At 41.9% G+C, this 5993-nt stretch overlaps 1 pseudogene; it reads left to right on the plus strand.

Moving 5' to 3' along the window:
* Positions 1-4062: 4062 nt before the first annotated feature.
* LOC140502447 (Na(+)/citrate cotransporter pseudogene) lies at positions 4063-5550 on the plus strand (annotated as a pseudogene).
* The last annotated feature ends 443 nt before the right edge of the window (positions 5551-5993 follow it).

Genomic DNA, 5993 nt, shown 5'->3' on the forward strand with positions numbered 1-5993 from the left:
AGGCTGGTGACCACGCAGTCCTCCCTCATTCAAAACAAAGTCAAGTGCAAGTCATGTCATTATTTCTCTGATATCATGGTCTTCTTCAGCAATGAAAGACGAAAACACACACACACACACACACTGTGGGGCAACTGGCATCAACAGAACTTTGCAACAATATAACAGGGATCACACAAAATGAGCACATAAAACAATATCATAGTGTGGGATTTTGGCACAAGCACCCTATCTTATGCCCCTTGAACAAATGGGATCCAGTATCTTGGGGTAAAGGGCAAAGGTCTCTTCTTCCATAGGTACTTCCTGCTGAAACTGCACATAGAGCTGACCCTCCCCCAACAGGTCCCATTTGAGAGATCAGTTCTGTGATGTGGAGTTTGGTTAACTGCAGGTCCAGAGATGGATACGAGGTGATATCAAGCTCAAGTGATCAGGCATCCACAGGTGGAGGCTATTAAGCCTGCAGAAAACAAATCTGACAAACAAGGTGAACAGACAAAAAGCCAAAAAGAAGAAAGAATACAATAACCAGAAGCACAGTAAATATAGGGTCAACCATGCTTATGAAGTCCATTATCATAACCTCATTCACTATTGTTTACTGTTTTCCAAATTGTAGTCCCAGGGTCATCATTCTGGCTGAAGGTATACCCTTTATAATCTGAGCTGGGGTCTGGCGAACCTCCCATTTTCCCTTGCAGGTGTGATGAATCTGGATACAATATTTCAGGATGATTAGCAGGGGCTGCTCTTACCTCCCTGATCAGTTTAAAATCAAGCCTCTTTCCTGGACACATTTTATATAGTTTATCAGCTGGAATGCCATCTATTCCTTCAAAATCTACCCCTGCTCTCAACAGAGCAGCAAACAACTTTTTCTTGTCAATCCACTCTGACCCCAAATCCACTGGCTATTCATTTTTCTCTCTTGAGAAAACCTATCTTTTTCACTAATTCTCACCATCCAAGGTACTAATGATTCTCCCATCTTTTGGGTGAACCAATTCAAAACATATATGACCTCCTGCTGAACAAAATCCTCAATTATATCCCCAAACACTGTGGAGGCCCCCTGATTTCCCTGCTTTCTTCTTAGTACCTGCCCAACCTCAAGCTCCTCATTTGCTTCATTCTCCTCCCACACATTGTCCTGGCCTCTGTTTAGGCCCAAATGAAGCCCAGCCTGTGCAAGGCATGCATTCACATTCCTATTGTTAATTTTTCCCCTACTGTGAGACAAATCAACAACAGCCCTCTTTTCTACCACCCAAAACTCTCCAGCTTCCTCTCCCAAAAGACAGCTGAAGGACAAAAAGCCTCTGCTCCAAACCAGCCAACTCCCTTTCCATCTGAGCCTTCTCCTCCATCAACCTGTCTCTGCATTTACATACAATTCGATAGTCTGTTAGCAAGGCTCAGCCTCTTCTACATATCCTTGCCATTTCTTTCTCTGGTTCCATTCTTATTCCTTGGAGACATCTTTCTAAGTCTCAGAGTTCTCTCATCTATAGCCTCTGTTCCCAGTTGTCACAAAGCCCTGTGCCTTTAGCCCATTCTTTTTCTAGGGAGGAACAAAAATCCTAACACCCTGGAACGTATATTTCTTCCTCTGTCTCCTCTGCCTTTCTGTCTCCAAATAGAGCTCTGCTACTTCCTGATCCCATCCCCATTGTCATTTGTAGCACCAATGCATTATTCACAGTGCCTACAGCAATCATGAATATCATGGTGCAATTCAGAACCATTTAATACCAAAGACTCTCCACATGGAAGGCAGAATCAAAACATTTATTCAGATATATCCATCACAGCAACAAAAATTTATACAAAATAACAACGCAGTGGACAACACCATCCCCAAGCCTTCTCCCTGCTAGGCATCCCACAAATCAGGTCCATCACACTCATCACAAGCAGGCTTCCCTTAAACAAATCACAAAATCACTCATGCTACTCAGGAGCTTCATCCTTCCTACCTCTGACTGCTCTTTAGACTAATTTCCTCTCAGGTCTGCTCTAGCTATTCCTCTTCCTGCTCTACCTATTCAACAAACTCCTCCCATCATTGACTTCATGTGACTTAAGGGGCCTATTAATGAATAGAAAAGATTTTCCAATTCAAATAACCATTACATTCCTCCACTCCATCACACACACAAAGATGTTTGTGCCGTTGATTTGACCATCACCCATAAAGGTAATGTCTACATATTCAAATATTCAAAAATCTCCTTTTCTAATCAAAATATTTTGGCTTTGCAATTCTCTTTCTGTGTCTCTTAATAAAACCTATTTCTTATCCATAAGGTGACCTTCAATTTCTTGACCCCATATTTTACCAAATCATCTTGCCTATACCAGTCACTTTATCTCTTTTCACTGTCTTAAACACTTGGTGAAAAATTTAAGCTCTTCATTGTTCTCTTCTCATGAGTCCATATGTATATATATATATGTATATATATATATATATACATATATATATACATATACACACATATGTATATATATAGATAGATGATAGATACATAGATAGATAGATAGATAGATAGATAGATAGATAGATAGACAGATAGATATGGACTGGATTCTCCCATGTTTTCCATATATATACATAAATATATATGTGTATATGTGTATGTGTATAAATATATATATATATACTTAAAATCACTAATATATAGCTTATTGAGTCCTGCCAAGCCTCAGTTTCAGATCACTTTCACCATCCATTGCCTTTGTACCAACTCATGTGCTGATAAATGAAAATGGGGGAAATTAAGAAATTATTGTAATTTGATTCACTATATACTTATGTTGCATTGCCTCATCTGGACCCTAACTAGGAGACAGGTTACTATATTTTTCTAATTAACTCATTATTTCACTGATGAGAAGAGCAATCTAAAATCTTTCCATTCCCTTGTCAAACCTCCCATGGATCTTCCTCTTCTTTTGGGTGAGAACCTTATCTCAAATTTTACTCATTTAAGGCCATTCTTCAAGAGCTCTCTCTCTTCTCCTCCTCCTCATCTCATATTCTTCTGGTGCCTTTTGTCAATATCTCCTCCGTCACCCATTTCATATGAATAGGGGACCCTTATCCTTGCCAAAGCAAATGCCTGCAATTGAACTTGGCATGCCATTCTGTTTCATCTCTTCCATCATATTGTCACTTTGTCATTATTACTCTTTAACTAATTTTCAATCATGTCCTGATCACTGTTTTTCTAATGTCTACAAAAACACCCATGTCTCCCTTATAACAGCAATGACAATGAAAGCCTTATTGTACCATTCATCTTCACTATTATCTTATATTTCTCCTGCCTTTTGTGGCTAAACTCCTTGAAAAGGTAATGTATAATATATGTCTCTTTCAATTCCTCTCACTTTCTTTTAACACTCTATAGAATGATTTCTGACATTATTCTACTGAAACTGGTCTCTCCAAAGTTATCAATGATCTTCTGAATATCAAATCCAATGACATTTTATCAATCCTCATCATTCTTGATCTCTCTGTTTCCTTTGAAATTATTGATAACTCTCTTTATCTTGAGAATCTCTTTTCTCTGTTTTTGGGATGATGTTCTCTCTTATTTATCTGACTACTTGTTATCAGTCTCTTTTACTAGATATTCCTCAAGATCATATCCGCTAAAGATGGGTGTTTCAAAGGAGTATATTTTAGGTCTGCTTTTCTTCTTGCTCTATTCTCTTTCACTTGGTGAACTCATCAACTTCTCTGTATTCAGCACTCCTTTCTTTGTTAAATATTCTCAAATTTCCCCTGCTCCTGGCTCTCTCTCTCCCCTAAGGGATGATGGCTTTAGCATGGAGCTGCCTCACAAAGTTCAACTCTTGCCTGTTCCTGGTCTTGACCCTATTGCTGCTGCGGCCCCTCATGGTGTTCTCCAAGTGCAAGTCTGCTGATTATGATTATGTCATCCTCCTTGTGACTGTGTACTGGTGCATAGAGGTCATCCCCTTGACCATGACATCCCTCCTCCCTGCTTTGCTATTCTCTTTGCTCAAAGTCCTGGACTCCAAACATGTATGTGTCCAGTACATGAAGGATACCACAATGCTCTTCCCGGGGGCCCTGTTCATACCTGTGGCTGTGGAGCATTTGAACGTTCACAAGAGGATTCCTCTGTGCACCTTCTCTTGGTCAGCATTTCACCTGGCCTCCTCCTGCTGGGCTTCATGTGTATCACGGCTTTCCTGTCCACGTGGATTGGCAACACAGCTACAACAGCCATGATGGTGCCCATTGTCCAGGGTGTGCTAGACCAGTTGAAGGTGATGGGCAAAGACAACACATTTTACCAGTCCAGTACAGAGCTCTTGGATAAGGATGAATATGAGCTCCAAGTGAAAAGTGTAGTTCCCCAGGCCAAGAGCAAGGAAGCAACAGCAAAAGATAGAAATACATGCAAAGGATTAATGCTGTATGTATGCTACGCAGTGAGCATTGGAGGGACAGGGACTCTGACTGGTACTGGACCCAACGTAGAGCTTTCAGGGAAGATGAGGATGTTGTTCCCTGAAAGCAAAGACATTATCAATTTGCTTCCAGGTTTGGTTTTTCTTTCTCCAACATTATTCTGGTGCTCATCCTTTCTTGGATCTGACTGCAGTGTGTGTTCCTGGGCACCAATTTAAAAAGCAAAACAAAAACATGGGTATTGATGTGGAAGAAACAGAGAAGGAGAAGGCATTGTACTTGGTATTGAAAGAGGAGTATGAGATGCTTGGTCCCTTCTCCTATGCAGAGATCAGTGTGCTCACCACCATCCTGTTCCTGAACTGTCTATGTTTTATTTTTGGGATCCTAGCTTCATTCCTGGATGGCAGTCATTTTGTTGGATGGAAAATAAGAAAAAGTATTTGTCAGATAGCATTGTTCTGGTCTTTGTGTCTATCCTGATGTTCATCCTTCCTTCCCAGAAGTTCACGTTCAATTTCTGAAGCCAGACTGAAGAAGAACAGAAAGCTCCATTCTACCCACCACCCCTGCTGACCTGGAAGGTAGTTCAAGAGAAAGTTCCCTGGGGCATTGTACTGCCCCTAGATGGAGTTTTTGCCTTGGCTAAAGGATGTGAGGTCTCGGGGCTATCATATTGAATGGGGAAACAGATGGAGCCACTGAAATCCTTCTCTCCACTAGTGCTGGTCCTATGCCTCACCATTTTAGTAGCTGTCATCATTGAATACACTAGCAACATTGCCACTGCCACCCTCTTCTTGCCCATCTTTGTCTCCATGTCCCAGAAAGTTCAAATCAATCCCCTGTATATCATGATTCCCTGCACCCTGAGTTCATCCTTTGCCTTCATGCTACCTGTGGCCATGCCTCTGAATGCTATCATGTTCTCTTATGGTCACCTCAAGGTTTCTGATATGGTGAAAGCAGGCTTCATAATGAACATAATCATCTTGATCTGTATCTCTCTAGCCATCAACATCTGGGGACATTTTTTATTTGACCTGGACAGATTTCCAAGCTGGGCAAACAACACAGAAATCAACATTAGTAACTAAAGGTTAAGTGGACAAATTGCTGTGGTGGGAGGAGGGAGGGGAAAATGGCAGGAGTTTCAGTGGCCAGTGGCCCCAGTGGTCTGGGAGCAGCCTCTGTAACTTGCTCAGCGTGACATCTCTGAACAGCCTGTGTCTGTATGCAGAGCTATGGAACTACTTGCCCCAACAGAGTGAAGATATGTAGAGATTATGTATCTGAGCGAGCTCCTGTGGCTTGAGTAGAAATTCCACACATGACGCAGAAAAAGGCCAGCCCCTCTTCCCAGTGTCCACTTTGAGTTGACTTTCTTGCTTCCCTGGCAGTCAGTGGAGTATCCTGCAGCAAACCCCAGAGCCCCCTGACTTGGACAGGTGCTCCAGTGCCTGTGTGTGAGGCCTGGAACCAGACCCTGCTGGGTTTGGGGACTTCCTGTGTCTGCCCCTTGGGTTAGTGAGGAAGCAGG

Source organism: Notamacropus eugenii, chromosome 4 (genome assembly GCF_028372415.1).
Source record: "Notamacropus eugenii isolate mMacEug1 chromosome 4, mMacEug1.pri_v2, whole genome shotgun sequence".
NCBI lineage: Eukaryota > Metazoa > Chordata > Mammalia > Diprotodontia > Macropodidae > Notamacropus > Notamacropus eugenii.